This window comes from Cnephaeus nilssonii, assembly GCF_951640355.1.
Source record: "Cnephaeus nilssonii genome assembly, chromosome: 4".
In the NCBI taxonomy this organism is placed as follows: domain Eukaryota; kingdom Metazoa; phylum Chordata; class Mammalia; order Chiroptera; family Vespertilionidae; genus Cnephaeus; species Cnephaeus nilssonii.
Genome location: NC_137075.1, coordinates 24,120,017 through 24,137,301, shown reverse-complemented (window position 1 = coordinate 24,137,301; position 17,285 = coordinate 24,120,017). Strand labels below are relative to the sequence as shown.

General features: G+C 43.2%; 1 pseudogene across 1 annotated transcript; it reads right to left on the bottom strand.

The window, feature by feature from the left end:
* Positions 1–6,221: 6,221 nt before the first annotated feature.
* Positions 6,222–6,921, bottom strand: LOC307097634 (large ribosomal subunit protein eL8-like; annotated as a pseudogene). Its single transcript has one exon. The product of its transcript is annotated as a large ribosomal subunit protein eL8-like (transcript).
* Positions 6,922–17,285: the final 10,364 nt, after the last annotated feature.

The following is a 17,285-nucleotide window of genomic DNA, read 5'->3' as shown; positions in this document are numbered from 1 at the left end:
GTACTTCTCAGTAGGTGTCCTTGCTTCCTACTTCACTGAAAATGTTTAAAAATAACATTACAGCCCTAACCGGTTTGGCTCAGTGGATACAGCGTCGGCCTGGGGACTGAAGGGTCTCAGGTTCGATCCCGGTCAAGGGCATGTACCTTGGTTGCGGGCACATCCCTGGTGGGGGGTGTGCAGGAGGCGGCTGATCGATGTTTCTCTCTCATTGATGTTTCTGGCTCTCTATCCCTCTCCCTTCCTCTCTGTAAAAAATCAATAAAATATATTAAAAAAAATAAAAAGAACATTACAACTCAAACCCCCACACTTTCTCTTATTTCCACGAGTGTGCTAGAAGCCCTCCACATTTTAAATGGCATTTCTCTTTGATTTGAAACCATTCTGCTATGCCAATCCACAGCCAACTGCAATGCATTCATCTTTTGAAACCAACCATTTTCCCACGGTTGCCTCCTGGAGGAGTCCTCTCTACCCCACACCTGGGTCAGAGCACTCGTTTCCGGGCGGGGCTTCGGGATGTTTTCATTGATCACTAACAGGAGCATTAGGTCCCAACCTGAAGTGGTGTGCAGGGCCTCTATGATCCACTTCTCACATGCCCACACACGCTTCACACTTCTCCCTAAGGTAGGAGATCTTTCCCCCTTCTTTGTACTATTCACGTTCTATTCATTCTCCAACAAAAGATAAAAGATGTGAATACTTACTTGTTGGCCTAAAAAGGGTTTTCTAGGTCACGTTCTCTTAGCTGTAGATTTTCCCCTTAAATGTGTATCAAACATGTTTTAAAGGAAACATTCTGTTATTTAGCTGTCCTCGTGTTCAGTGGCCAGTGGGCGGGGGAGGGGGAGTGTATTTTTAGCAACTTGGATTTATGGGGACCCGGACCTGGATTTATATTTAACTTTGAAGAAAACCTTCAGTGGCCTGCTTCTAAGTGGCCTCTAATTTCTGACTCGATGAGGACATTCCAGTGCTATCTCTGCTGCTCCCACGTGTCTTCTTCTGTCCCTTCTCCAGCCTTTTATTCCCACCAGTCAGAGGCCTTCAGGAGCATGTTCATACCAAGACTTTACTTCACAACAGCTCCACTGAAGCAGGGTTCTCAAAATAGGTAACGCCCATGACCAGCCCCCTACAATTGTCTGACAAGAAAGAAATCAATTAAAAGAAGAAACAAGGTTAATGTAAAAATTACAGCTTTTAGAAAAACGAGCACTAATATTTCATTTCAGAAAAAACACGGCAGGGGAGGAGGAGAGGAATGCAAATCTTGGTGAATAGGAAATTGCAGTGATTCAAGAAAATGAACAGCAGTTTAAAGTTGCAGGTCAAATACCCACCAATACCAGAAAGTAATGGCAAGGAAAGGTTAAAAAAAAGAGGTGACAGATCTGCTGATTACAAACGATCTTAAAAATGAGTTTCCTTTGAACATTAAATGGAAAAAATCTAGAGTTTGGAATTCCAACTGTTTACAAAGAAAAGATGATTCAGAAGAACTACGTGACTTAAACAATAACATCTTTCGGATTCTTCTGGGAAGATTGGTAGATAATGTGAAATTTAAACTAACATTTGGACTTTGTCCATTTTGTGCACAGTGAAGACAGTTTTGGCATGCTATTTAAAATATTTTCATATCAGTTTATCTCTCAAAATATAGTGAAAACACACACATCTGCAGCTGCACCCTGTGGTAAAAAGAAAAAAATGGAAGAGCTGAGGCCACTACCTTATATAAAAATAAAGATCAATTCCCTGTATCCATTTTGCACTTATTTTCACCCTTGAATATAAGTAAGATACAATTTTAAGGAATTCTTTGTAAGAGCAAAATTGTCGCGAAAATTTAGGCAAGTTGCTTAACCCTCGCTGTGCTCCAGTTTCCCAAATCTAAACATCCAAAGACAACAACGCAACCTACTCCCCAGGTTATTGTGAGGATCTAATAAATGCTTCTTAAAAACTACTTAGGACAGTGTATGAATGTGGTACCAAAAATAAAGAGAAAAAAAAATAAGGCAGTGAGATAGTACTTACAATTTATTAAGCCACCAGCAATTAAAACATTTATAACTGCTAGAAAAACAATTAAAAGGATATGTAAGATTATTATTTATTTATTTATTTATTTATTTATTTATTTATTTGCTCTTCTGATTGGTTGTTTTTTGCTTCCTCATATTCTAAATCATTGATTTGATTCTTGGAATCCTTGACTGTTGAATCCTTGTAAATTATTCTTTATTTCAGTTAGTGTATGCTTAATTTCCGACTGGTCCTTTTTCATGTCTTTGATGTTCTGACTGAGGTTCTTGAAATTCTCACTAAGATCCTTGAAAGTCTCACTAAGTCCCTTGAAGCTCTTATTAAGATCCTTGAGCAACCTATTGTTTAAAACTCTGTATCAAGTAGTTTGCTTTCTTCCATTATTTTTTTTTCTGGAGATTTCTTCTGTTCTTTCATTTGTGACATGTTTTTTGCCTGTTTCCCTGTGTTTGTTTCTATGTATTAGGTAGAGCTGCTATGTCTCCTGGAATTGGTAGAGTGGCCTTGTGTAGTAGGTGTCCTGTAGGGCCCAGTGGTTCAGCCTCCTCAGTTACCTGAACTGGACACTCTAGGTGTGCCCTGTGTGGGCTGTGGGCACAGTCTTGTTATAGTTGAGTCTTGAATGCTGTTGGCGTCACTGGGAGAAATTTATCTCCAGGCCAATTGGCTGTGAGGACCAGCTGCAACTATAGTGGAAGAACTGCTTCAGTGGGTCTTTGGTGTTCACTGAGTCTGCCCTTGTGTCTGTCCCTTGTGGATGTGTAGAATTGTAATCTTGCATGGTCTGAAGCTGTCTACCAGGTGCATTGGCTCTGGGGTCTCCCGGGAGGTGCAAAGTCAGCCACTGCCTGGGGCCACTGGAAGGAGCTACACAATAGGTGTTATTTGTATTGGGCTTGGAAGTGCCCAGGCAAGGACCAGCTGTGAAGCAAGGCAGGCTGGTGCTAGTGCTGGGTCTTGGGCCTTTTACTGATAGGTATGGGGCACACTGACACCAGCTGCTGCTTGTTTGAGATATTTTAGCAAAGTTTAAAGCCTGAGCCAGGACAGACCATTCATTATGGAAAAGCAGCTGCAAACAGATTGGGTGGGGCTGCAAATTGGATGGGGCTGGGTCTCAGGGTTAAACAAACCTGAGTGGAGCAAACAGTGTGAGCCAGGTTGATGAAAACTCAGATATGGCTGCCAGTCAGCTCTGCAATGGAGAGGTCTCAGCGCAAGAGCAATGTCCTCTGTGAGCACCCCTGTCTGGGAGAAAGCTGTCCCCAACTTCTTGTTCTGATGCCAGACAATCCAGTTCCTCCCCATATGTCCCTGGATTCTCCCCTCACCATTGCCCCAGCACTGGAGCTCAGAGGGATCAAGTCTGAGTAAGTCTGTATGCTGGCCCTTTAAGAGAAATTGCCTGGGCCTCCAGCAGCCTCCATGTCACTCAGCCACAATCCCTGCTGGTTTTTACAGCCTGAAGTTACAGGGACACTGGGCTTGGGGGTCTGTGTGGGGCTGGGACCCTTCTCCTCACAGGAGGCTCTGCAGCCAAGATATCCCTCCTGATTAAAAACAATCAATCAATCAAACAAACAAACATGCCACACTTGGGTGCCTGACCAGCCTGTTTCATACCTTCGCCCCTCCAACCAGCCTCAATGTATTTTCTTTTTACTTCTCTAGTTGTAGGACTTCCACTATGCCATAATTCAGGTGGTTCTGAATGATGGTTGTTCTGTATTTTAGCTGTAATTTTGATGTTGTTGTGGGAGGTGGCGAGTACAGGCATTTACTTATGCTGCCATCTTGGTTCTGGGACAATTTCAAGAGTACCAGCATTCGCATTATGGGGGTGCCAAAAGAAGAAGAGAGAGAGCAAGATATTGAAAACCTATTTGAAGAAATAATGACATTAAACTTCCCCTATATGGTGAAAGAAATAGATTTATAAGTCCAGGAATAACAAAGGGTGCCAAACAAGAGGAACCCAAAGAGGCCCACACCAAGACACATCATGATTAAAATGCCAAGGACTAACGACAAAGAGAGAATCTTAAAAACAGCAAGACAAAAGCAGTTAGTTACCTATAAGGGAGTGCTCATATGACTGTCAGCTGATTTATCAACACAAACTTTGCAGGCCAGAAGGGAGTGGCAAGAAATCTTCAAAATGATGAGGAGCAAGGACCAACAACTAAGATTACTCTACCCAGCAAAGCTATCATTTAGAATTAAAGGTCAGATAAAGAGCTTCACAGACAAGAAAAAGCTAAAGGAGTTCATCATCACCAGACCAGTATTGCATGAAATGTTGAAGTGTATTCTTTAAGAAGAGGAAGAAGGAGAAGGAGAAAAGGTAAAAAATATGAACAATAAAATGACAAGAAATAAATAGCTATCAATAAGTAAATCTAAAAACCAAAATAAATGAACAAGGAATCTAATAAACAAAATAAACTAATAGATAAAATAGAACCAGATTCATAAAAACATGGAACAGACTGATGAATTTCAGAGAGAAGGAGGGCAGGAAGAGATTAAACAAAGAACTTATATGCATATATGCATTACCTACGGACATAGACAATAGGGTGGTGAAAGCCTGGGATGAGGCTTACTAGTTAAACTCTTATGTTTTACCTCTGATTTGTATATCCAAAGATAATATAAAATTAAATCCCAAACTTGTTGCTGCCAACATCTCCATAAAAACTTTAAAAAAACAATCAAATCTTTGTTTTTATATTTTCATATTTTGAGTGTTTATGATGTGAAGACACAGGCTATATTTACATTTCATCAGCTACATCGTTTTGGATCAACACTTAGCACTGTGCTTAGTTGGAACTCTAAATTTAGGGATGATTCTCTGGTCCAAGATTCCCATGAAGCTAGGTCATTCACAACCAACATTTAAAGAAAAACAAGAATATGATCCTAATTGTGCCAATTCATTCCAATTATGAATTTTGAAGAGCTGGTATATACTATTTGAGATTCAGATACACACATGTAGTTCTTTTTTTTTAATATATTTTTTTATTGATTTTTCATAGAGAGGAAGGGAGAGGGATAGAGAGCTAGAAACGTCGATGAGAGAGAAACACCGACCAGCTGTCTCCTGCACACCCCCCACCGGGGATGTGCCCGCAACCAAGGTACATGCCCTTGACCGGAATCGAACCCGGGACCCTTCAGTCCGCAGGCCGACGCTCTATCCACCCAGCCAAACCGGTTTCGGCACATGTAGTTCTTCTTTCAAATGAAAAACTCTGACTCATAAATGAAGTCAACGGGTATTTGTACGAAGTGCTTAATAAATGGCCACCATTGTCCACCGAAAGATGTATAAGATCAAGTCCTTTGGCGCATAGTCCCTCATTAAAGACAAGTTCTAAACAGTAGAAATAATTAAAAGTGATAAAAATAGTATATAACCACATATACTACAGACTGTATGTACAATAGACATTTGGAGAAGGGAAAGATTAACTGTGGAGCTTTGTCACCATCAATTGTCCACTTTTAAATTATGTATTGTAGTTAAACTATTTATCTTTAGCAAGAACCTTAAAAAATACTTCTGAGGCAGTTTCCCCTCACCTAGAGGTGGTTTGTAAATATAAAGCAATGTAAGGAAATAAATCGTGTGGAATTTCAAACCTAAATCCTTATTTACTTTAATTTGGACAATGAAAATGGGCTAGAGAGTTAGATTCAGGTGCTAGTATATCCAATCTACAAATATTGTTTCCTTGAACACTTTCTAAGCATTCAGTCAAGCTTGACATATTATAGTTCCAATCCGAGTTCTCTAATTTTACACAAACAACAGTTGAAAGAAAATATGCTAAATATCTCTGAAATTTTCAATTAAAAACCTGGGTTTTTAAATGCTATTGCAGATATCCAGTATTTGAAACACGATTGTTTCAACCTTTATTCTCCTAGTTTCCATGCCTTTAAACCTCTGACAATGTTAACGTTTAAAAATTATCTCATTCTAAATATTGGTTTTCCTGCCTCAATGTTCTTGTTTGTTTGTTTGGTTTGGTTTTCGTTTGTTTTTTACTGGCAATAAATCACCTTCAACCCCAAATACCCAAGGCACTGGCTGAAGGAGAATTTTTATTACTTTTATGTACAGAAAACTCAACAGTGCACACTTAGCCCAGCTAGAGTCCGTTGCCTCCCCAGTGCCATTGGATCTCATTGTATCTGTCCTTGTAATTGGTCCGATGCCTCCACCAGCTTAGCCAGAGCTCCCTCTTTCGAGTTAACCTGTGTGAAGGCCACGGTGGTGCGGGTCTTCCTGTGGGCCGGCCGCCCCAGCCTGTCCTTCCCCTGCTAGTGCAGTAGGGGACCCCATCTTCCGGTGCAGGGCGGGCAGGAAGACCCCCAGCCCGATGGGGTCCATGCTGTGTGCTATTACCACCAGCTGGCCGTGTGTTCTCCACCAGGGTGGTGACCCTGTGAACCCTGCTCCAAGGACAGGGGGCCTCTGGGTGGGGACATCCCCTTTGCCAGCAGCTGCTTTCACAGCCCAGGCCAACCATCTCTGCTTCTTCTCTTGCTTTGTCTCTTGCTTCAGCAGTTGTGTAGCGGTTTGGGGGTCCAAGGCCTGGGCAAACTGGTTAATGCTGGAGGCACTTTCAGACATTTGTAGAGAACAGCTCTTTGCTGCTGCAGACGAATGTAGCAGGGCCATTTGGTAACATGGGCTCAGTCCCTCTTGGGCTGGAAGTCCTGTCCAATGCCAAAATTCTTGGGCCTTTTCTCAAACAGGGAGTTGACCACCTTCTTGGCCGCCTGCTTCTTCAGGACAGCAGTGGCCGGGGCCACCTTCTTCCCCTGAGCCTGTCTTCCCTTTGGCATCTTGGGCAGCGGGAGGAGAGAGCCCTGTCTCAATGTTTTAATTTATAAAACTACTAGAGGCCTGGTGCATGAAATTCGTACACAGGAGGGGGGGGCCCTCAGCCTGGCCTGCACCCTCTCACAATCCGGGACCACTGGCTCTTAACCGCTTGCCTGCCTGCCTGCCTGATTGCCCCTAACCACTCTGCCTGCCTGCCTGATCACCCCTAACTGCTCACCTGCCTGCCTGATCACCCCTAACCACCTCTGCCTTGGCCTCCGCCACCTCAGCTTCATCGGGAAGGTCATCCGGAAAGATGTCCAGAATGATATCTGGAAGGTCGTTCAGCTATCCGGTCTAATTAGCATATTACACTTTTATTATTATAGATGTGTTATTTTTAGCATGGTAATCTAATCAACAGGGCATACTTCTACCAGATTACAATAATTATAAAGCATCTTTTATAGTAGAATCAACATTAATTTTTTTATAATGTAATAAATCATGATAAAAATGAAACAGAATATATACAAGGAGATCAAAGCAGGGGATGATTTTATATGGTGCTTTAAAATCAACACTTAAAAAATGATTTACTTGCCAATTTGTTCAAGAATCTTTTTGATATAGTTTTTATGTTCAGGGACAAATGTATGATATTCTCTTAGCTGGTCTTTATTAAGCAAGTTCCATATGCAAGACCCTGAGCCAAGTGTGTTTGAATAGTTCACTGGAAATGGAGTATGGAGTTCAGCAGATGCCCACTAGGAAACACTGCCAGTCACAGCCCGTGGGGAAAGCCTGGATGTCTTTCCACATTGTAACAACCAGTTATTGTGCAGAAAGGACTGATCTAATCAGGAAGATACACTCCTATAGAGAGGTGGGTGGATAATTAGAAGGTAACACATAGGTCTATCTAGAAACAAATATTTACATGTAGAGAATGCTAGTAATTGTTAGATACTGGGAAGTTTTATTGAATTACTAGAGGCTCAGCACGCGAAATCACGCAAGACCCATAGTCCCTCTCACTGCTGCCGCGGGACCCAGAGTCCCTCCCACCTCCACCGCGGGATCCAGAATCCATCCCGCCTGCTGCTGCGGAACCCATCAATATGCCTCCTGGTGACTGGTCATTTGGTCATTACGGTGTTACAGCATTACGGCCACTGGCTTTTTATAATATAGACTAGAGGCTGATGCACAAAAATTCATGCAAGAGTAGGCTTTCCTTTCCCTGGCTGCTAGCACCGGCTTCCCTCCAGCACCCAGGACCCGGGCTCCTTCCCTCCTCTGGCTGCCCGCAGGCAACCGGGACCCCAGCTGACTTCCCTCCAGCCCCAGCTTTGTCAGGAAGGATGTCTGGAATGATGTCTGGTCTAATTAGCATATTACTCTTTTATTATTATAGATAATATAGACGCAAAAATTGTAGGTGTAGAACTCCATGAATTTTTCAAACTCTACTTATATAATCAGCACCAGATCAAGAAAACAGAATCTTATCAGTACTCCTAAAGCTACTTCTTCCACCTTGAGGGTAAGTCCCCTTTCTATGGTCTAACAGCATGGCGTAGCTCTACCTGTTTCGGAACTTTACATAAATTGAAACATTCTGTATGTACCATTTTTTTTGTCACTTACCATTTCGTTGGTGAGACTTAGCCACGTTGTAGCTAGTTGTAGTTCTTTCATTCTCATTTGGTCTTTAATATGCCTTGATTTATGTATCCATTCTGTTGTTTGGAGAAAATTTCTAGTTTGGGATTCATATAATAGTGTTGTGTGAACATTCTTGTGCATGTTTTTTGGTTAATAGACATACGTGTTTCTGTTAGTTCCTTCCTGAAGGAGGAGATGCTGGCTCAAAGGCACACTTGTTTGGATTTACTGGACGATGCCAGTTTTCAATGTGGCTGGACCAGTCTTCATTCACTGGTTGAACTGAGAGCTGGTCCACATAGCTGTGGGCACTTGGACCTTTCTGTCCTTTGCATTTTAGCCATTCTAGAGAATATATAGTAGCTTCTCATTATTTTAATTTGCATTTTCCTGATGAACACTGTGATGAATGTGAAAGCACTGCCACAATTGTCAGATCCTCATAACAATTTATATCGATGAGGACACCGGGATTTAGTGGATTTGCAATTTACTTAAATTCACTCAGATTGGATGAGGTAAACCAGCATTAGAGATGATAGGTTTTTCTCATTATTGGGGAACATAATAATAGAATTTTAGAGTCAGAGGGTAATTTTGAGATCATGCCATCCGAAAGCTTCTCACAGATGAAGCTGAGACCAGAGAATTGGCTGTGTTAATCATAGCAGGCATTAGATCACATTTACTTTGGTTTTGTCCAGTGGAATACACTGGCCTAAACATCTGGATTCTATTCTGGGTTCTACCGCCTACCAGCTGTGTGGTTGAGTCAAGTCACCTGCTTTCTCTGGGCATCCATTCTTCAATGACAGCTATATCTACTAAAAAATATTTTCTTATGTGTTTATAGCCACCCAGAAGACAATTATGATAAAAAGTGCAACTTTCTGTGGTTTATAGCTGACACAGACTTGAGTGGTCTCCAACTGCCTGTCCTCCCTCTGTGCCAGGAATGCTGGTCTTCAGCGAGACTCAGCAGCTGGATGCTGTTCTCATTTTATGACTCCTAATTCATTGATCTACAGGTTAGATAGCTCCACCTGGAAATTCATAGCACCTCAACTTTACATGACCCAAACCCATGTCTCTCTCCACCTCACCAACTCTTAAATCCCGTCCTACTTGTAAGCCTGTTTCTCTTCCTTTCCTAACCTTAGTTAATATTCCCTGCATTTATGTCTTCTTTATTCCACTCATTACTCCATACATCATTGCATCATTAATCATCACCATGCCACCTTCTACTGGAAGTTTTTTCTAACAGGGTCCATGCTCCAGTCTCTTTCCCCACTAATCTATCCTCTGCTATCTTGAAGTCTTTATCTTTCTATATTCTGATATGATCATGCCATAATCTTGCTAAAAGATTAGACATATTTTTATTAGACACTAGAGGCCTGGTGCACGAAATTCATGCACGGGGTGGGGGGTGGTGTCCCTCAGCCCAGCCTGCACCCTCTTCAATCTGGGACCCCTCGATGGATGTAGGGTAGGATCGGGCCTAAACGGTCAGTCCGACATCCCTCTCACAATCCAGGACGGCTGGCTCCCAACTGCTCACCTGCCTGCCTTCCTGATTGCCCCTAACCGCTTCTGCCTGCCAGCCTGATCACCCCCTAACCACTCCCCTGCCAGCCTGTTTGCCCCTAACTGCCCTCCCCTGCAGGCCTGGTCACCCCTAACTGCCCTCTCCTGCAGGCTTGATTGGCCCCAACTGCCCTCCCTTGCAGGCCTGGTCCCTCCCAACTGTCCTCCCCTGCTGGCCATCTTGTGGCGGCCATCTTGTGTCCACATGGGGGCAGCCATCTTTGACCACATGGAGGCAGCCATGTTGTGTGTTGGAGTGGTAGTCAATTTGCATATTACTTTTTTATTAGATAGGATAGGATAGTGGCCTGGTGCATGGGTGGGGGCCAGCTGGTTTGCCCTGAAGGGTGTCCAGGATCAGGGTGGGGGTTCCCTTGGGGCATGGGGTGGCCTAGACAAGGGGCCTATGGTGGTTTGCAGGCTGACCATGCCCCTGGCGACCCAAGCGGAGGCCCTGGTATCTGGGATTTATTTATCTTCTACAATTGAAACTTTGTAGCCTTGAGTGGAACCAAGCCTCCTGCTTGCTCTGTGGCTGCTGCCATTTTTGTTGGGATTTATTTATCTTCTATAATTGAAACTTTGTAGCCTTGAGTGGAGGCCAAGGCAGGCCAGAGTGTGCAGAAGCTTGGCTTCCTCCGTTGCTGGGGAAACCCAAGCCTCCCGCTCGCTCCATGGCCGCAGCCATCTTGGTTGGGTTAATTTGCATACTCACTCCTGATTGGCTGGTGGGTGTGGCTTGTGGGTGTAGCAGAGTGATGGTTAATTTGCATATTACTCTTTTATTAGATAGGATAGAAAATGACATATTTGATGACTGTCTATGGATATTGAGATGAAATCCAAATTCCAGGGCTTGGCATTCAAGGTCTTTAGAATCTGAGTTTAATTTCCTGGTGATCCTTTTGCTTTGCTGCTTCCCTTCCCTGTCCCCTACAGACCCTGTCTGCTCTCTAACCATGCTCCATTCCCTGCATGAGACACACATGCTCCCATTTGCTTCCGAAACTGCAGATCCAGGAAACCCTTTCCATCTATACCTGTTAAATTCCTACTGATTTCTTCATCCATGAAAGTCTTCTCTTATCCTGCCTTCCATTGGCCTAGGTCATCTTCGTCATCTCATCTCTGCTTTCACATCAATCCTCACACAGTTCTACTGTAGCATTTCTCAGGTGTGACCCTAGTCACCTGTTTGTGCATCTGTCTTCTCTGCTTCAAGCTCGTCAAGCATCAGGACTGGATCCATCCATTGCCCTATCTCCTGTGTTGAATGAACACAGATGCTCAGTGACGATTTCTTTTTTTTTTTTTTAATATATTTTATTGATTTTTTACAGAGAGGAAGAGAGAGGGATAGAGAGTTAGAAACATCGATGATAGAGAAACATCGATCAGCTGCCTCCTGCACAACCCCTACTGGGGATGTGCCCGCAACCAAGGTACATGCCCTTGACCGGAATCGAACCTGGGACCCCTCAGTCCGCAGGCTGACGCTCTATCTACTGAGCCAAACCGGTTTCGGCTCAGTGACGATTTCTTAAATGTATACATGAACATATTAAATTTGAAGAGGTATAAAAAGGCTTTCTTTACTAGTGAAATACCAAGATGCTACTTTCCTCCTTTGTTATTAATATGCTTGTTTTATTTCTTTGCTTTCTTGTCATCAATATTTTTTTTTATCTAGGTGTTTGCAATAATGGCATTTTTGTATACACTTTGTGTCATCTATTTGCAATTATGATATAAAAAATCTGAAGTTTGTGTGGAACTCCTTAAAACTTTAAATTGACTATTATAGATGAATAGCCTGAAATCTAATTTATCTTAAAAAAACAAAGGCCCAGAGAGTAACCAGCGTAGTGTTTATAACCCAGGATAGCATACTCTCCTCATCGCCCTCTGCAATCATGGGCGGCACCTCTTTCCATTGTGCAGAGTGTAAACTGACCCACTAAGCTAACTATGTAACGATGAGCACGTGACTGATCATACTGTTGCTTTTAGAAAAATCTGGAAAATACCCCCAAATCTGGCATAGGAAACCAAATACATTTTAAAATTAGAAATAATATATGCCTAGGCAAAACAAACCAAACGCACAAGTAAACCTTCTCTGAAATATAAAGCCCCAGATGGTTGTTAACCGTTTTTCTAGAAAATAAAAAATTATAAAAGAATCAATTAGTCACAAATGTATACATGCTTCACCCTTTCCTTAAGGTATTTTATGTGGACACAGTCATCATGCAAAAAAATTAGCTTTTAATGTAACCTTTAAAACTTGAGAATGCTGATTTTTAAATACGGGGCTATTATAAAAACTAGGTGGTGGCACTCTCAAGAGAGAAGAGTCTTTTTTTTTTTTTCAAATCCTCACCAAAGGATAAGTTTTCATTGATTTTTAGAAATAGAGGAGAGAGAGAGAGAGAAAGGAAGGGAAAGGAAGGGAAGGGAAACATCAATCAGTTGCCTTCTATATGTGCCTCTATAGGGGACTGAACCCAAAACCTAGGCATGGGCCCTGACCAGGAATTGAAGGCACACGCTTTTGGTGTATGGATGATACTCCAACCAACTGAGCCACCCGGCCAGGGCAAGAAAGAAGAGTCTTGAAGATCTTTATAATAATTAGGTAAACAACAAGACACTAGAAAAAGTTCATTGAAATTTTCCAAAATGGTTTTCCTCTTCCAATATTCCATATTTTACAAATCAGTTCTAAAGAATAGACATGTGCAGAACAAAGGAAAGGAACATTTTGGGGGCACATCACAAAAGGAAAAATTAACAAGGATTAAACGTTTTTTACACTTTGTTCAAAAGTCCTCACTTAAGTAATGCTAAATTATTGTATGAAGCCCACGTTGGTAACTACTTTCAGTAGCCACATTATCCAGGATTACTGGCATTAAATTCTAAATTAGCATTAGCTGACTGTTATTGTTTATAAATTAATTTTTTTCTGTTTCTGTGAGTCCCATGGATTAAATTGTGTAATCTCCCTTCTCTTGAGGGATGGGGGTTGGGTGTTACAATGAGAATAACTGTGGCCTAAAAACTGAAGATTTAGGAACAAAATGTGATTTGCTAGGAAGTGGCTCTATGACCTTAAGTGAGTCACTCAACTTCTGCTGACCCTCCTTGAAAGGAGATGGAACTAGGTGATGTGTGAGGTCTTTTCTAATTCTAACAGTAGTTGATTTCTTGGGCCCCTATGCACGAGGATTATGCCATATAGCATGCCACTGTTCCAGACCTAGTCCTTTCTCTACCATTTTTGTATTAAGATTCTTCTAGCTGACAGTGACTGAATGTATCTCAAACAGCCTGAAACCCAACAGATACTTTATTGGTTGCAAAACTGAAAAGTCTAGGAGTGTATCTAGGTGTCAAAGTCTGGGGGGTTCAAGTGCTCCTAATGTGTCATCAAAATCCAGTTTCCAACGGTGTTTTTCTCAGCACCTGGACCGGGCTTCACTCTGAGGGAGGATCTCTTCAGGTGGTATTCTCTGGTGGTTCCAGACTTGTCATCTTTACAAGCAACACCAGTGGGGTGGGGAAAGCATATTTCCAACCCTAATCCTGAGCCTCACCCGGGGCTGAAGCACATGCGTGAGGTGGGGCATTTCCACTTGAAAACAGAGAGTTTGCATAACAAGGGAAATGGATGCTAAGCAGACAAATATCAAAAAATGTCCCCTGCAACTATGCAATTTGGGTGGCTTCTTTATGTCTTTTTGCCTTTGCGCCCTGCCAGCTCCTCAGGTAGCAGGAACTGTGTTTATCCATGCTGTATTCCCACACAGAGCTATCCCTGTTTGAGGTGAGGCAAAGTAGATATTGCAGCCAGCTGTCAGCTGCAGTGACTGCAGGATCCACCATAACATTTGAGCCCAGGCCAGGCTCTTCCCTGGCTGCCCTTTGCCAATGACTGCGTACAGCAGGGCTTTAGGGCCTGGCCGTTTCTGCCCAACAACTGTCCTCCCCTATGGGCAGTTTTTGATTGGGAGCTTCCCCTTGGGTTGGCCAACACTTTATTAGACGTGCATGAAGTCTAAGGCTCTCCCAGTTTGCTTCCTCCCACTTTCCCTTCACACTTCCAGGACTGCATATTGTCTGAAAGCTTTCCCCGTCCAAGTCCAGTTCTGCTTCTTTCCCCTTACCCAGGACGGTGTGGCAGTGGAGGGGAACACGCTGATGGCCAGTCAGTCAGGACCTTCGAGAAGTCGTTCAGGACTTCGAAAAGTGCTGAGTGGGAGATGGGTACAAGGTTAATGCATTTACATACTTGTAGTTCTTAGATTGCTCTGTAACATTAGAGAAGAATAATGAAAAACTAAAGGCAATTAACAAACTGAAACCTGAGAAGTCCACAGGACCTCTTTGGCAGCTTAAAAAGGCAGTCTTTATCTTCTGCAGTGAGAAAGCAGAAAAAGCCCCAAACCAAACTCCAGACTTGAAATCACCGAATGCTCAGCAGAGGCAGGTCCAACGATTAGGGGCTAGTTAGGAAGGTCAGGATATAAGGGATGGGGCATAGCGTAGATATCCCCAAAGATGTGGCTCTGCATACTTCTTTGAATCTTCAGAGCCTGTGTAGGGGGGCTGCTCATCCCCATTAAGAGCCAGAACTCTCCCCAGGGGGGAAGAACCTGCTTCCCGCAGGTCTGGCTGCCACGTTGATAACTAGGATCAAGTCTCAGCATAGCCCGACTAAACAAGTACTGAGTTCGGTAATAGAGAAAGCAATCAAATCCCAATTTTGCTACAAAAATTACCCAGCGTATCCAACAGAAGCTGGGGAAGTACCCTTGGGATTAGATTTTCACGGTTCTTAAAGGGGGGCAGAACATAAGTCTCGAAGAATATTTGTTGAGTTGGGATACTCTCTTAGAATATAGGGTTTCACCTTGGCAAGGTTACATGCAGCCTTGGATTTGGCAAACTATACATTCACAGTTTTGCCCCAGGACTATGTAAATTCTATCATAATGTAGCCCTAAGGGATCTGGACCATCCATAATCCTTCAGATACCATATTTATTCATTTCATTGAATACTATGTGGCTCAGGCATGCTGAGTAAGAAGTGGCCAGCATACTGAAAGCCTTGTTGAGACACGTACACCAGAGGATGGGAAACAAACCATGTGAAGATTCAGGGGCCTGTCACATAAGTAAAGTTTTAGGGACCCAACAGTCAGAGACCCCCTGTGACATCCCCTCCAACGTAAAACAAAAGCAAATTGCTGCATCCTGTACGCTCCACAACAACGAAAGAAACGCAAAGCCTGGTAAGCTTCTATGGATTTTGGAGGCAACACATTCTTACCTAGAAATGCTGCTTTGGCCCAAATACCAGGATAGGATTCTTCAGTCCAGACTGCATTTGCAAGCAGCCCTGCTGCTCGGACCATACCATCAGGCAGGCTCTATGATTTTGAAGATGTCAGTGGTGGACAAGATATAGTGAAGTTTTTGCAAACCCCAGTTGGAGACTCTCAGTGCAGGCCCCCGGGGTTCTGAAAGAAGTTCAAGCCACTTTGGTGAACCTTCAAGACCAGGGGAGGTGAGGACTGAGGGCCAGGGGAATGTGGAGTGGGGAGTAGAGAAGAGAACGATAAATACCAGCTGCGAGGAAGACTATTTTTCGTCTTAGGAAGAAAGACCCACTGGTGGCCTGGAGGACTGCTCGATCGCCCTTCAGGGAAGAGCGTGCCCTTCAGCTGTGAGGACTGTGGAGAGCTGAGAGCCTGCAGTGGCAGTGCCTTCAGAGTGTGTTACAGGTTTGAACCAAGGCCACACCCTTCCCTGAAAGCCTTGTTAAGACACGTACACCAGAGGATGGGAAACAAAGCATGTAGAGATTCAGGGGCCTGTCACATAAGTAAAGTTTTAGGCTTTCAGGGAAGGGTGTGGCCTTGGTTCAAACGACTAAGCATGGTGCGGCCACCAGGACTGGACACTTCTGCCCAGTGTGTAACACACAAATCTAACACCCGCCACCCCCCACCCCGCTGTGTTTCACAGTCTGAATCCTCTCCCCGCTTAATTTGGCTTCCTTTCACTTTCTATTCATAAATCTCAGATTTATATCCTGGTCTAAAGCCTTTCCTTGCCCAGTCCTGCTTCCTCTCTTTATCTTTCCCAGGCATGACCACCTCTCCCCATCCCACACGGTCCCAAATGCTTTTCACTCCTATCATCATCTTAGCATGTAATCCCCAGTCATAATAACCAAGTAACTTGATAAAAATTCTGATTTGAGCCCTGGCTGGGCAGTTCTGTCAGTTAGAGCATAATCCCAATACGCCAGGGTTATGGGTTTGATCCTTGGTCAGGGCACAGTGAATGCATAAATAAGTAACACCAGAAGTTTGCTGCAATGACTCTCAGTTTAGCCTTATTTCTTGAAACTATGGCCATAGCTCTGTGTGAAAATAAAGTTTTGTGTCCTTGCTCCCTTCCTGTTTTATCTTGCAACAGGTCTCTGTCAAAGGAGTTTCTGAGTAAGTGGTGAAAAGGGCATCCGTAGCACAAAAGGGTGTGCACCTGAGAAGTATGGCTACCCTGAATGCTAAGCATAGTTTTGCACCCTTATATCATGTGTTCCCGTGTTATTCTGAAGTTAAAGTTTCCAAATATTATTTTGAATAATACGTTAGTCTCTTTCTCTGTCTCAATAGTACCTCTGTTAGAACTTTAAAGATTTTCTCTCACTGATATAAAGGAACACTGGTCTTAAGAGAGGGATCTGGTTTCCTTTTTCTTCCCTCCCTAGTTTTAGTCTTTTCCTTCACTTCTATTAAGCCATCTGCGAGTTCAGAAGGCTGAGAGAATTTTTCTTTTAAAAAAGAAAGCTTGCCTACCAGCCAGTTTTCTATTTTTCCCCAAGCACTCAACAGTCTAATCTTTTACCCATTTAAAATGAGAAAGAGTTTAGCAAGAAATTGACTTGATGTTAGGACAGGAGCTTCAGTGACAGCGTTAACAACCCATGCGCTCCGGCCTCCTCCGTATAGAACAGGACCTGCCTCTGGCCCTGCAGCCGGGAAAGAGCCTCTGAAGCACACGTGTGCGCACGCTTGCTTTCGGTTTCTCTTCTGCACTTTCGGGATCTT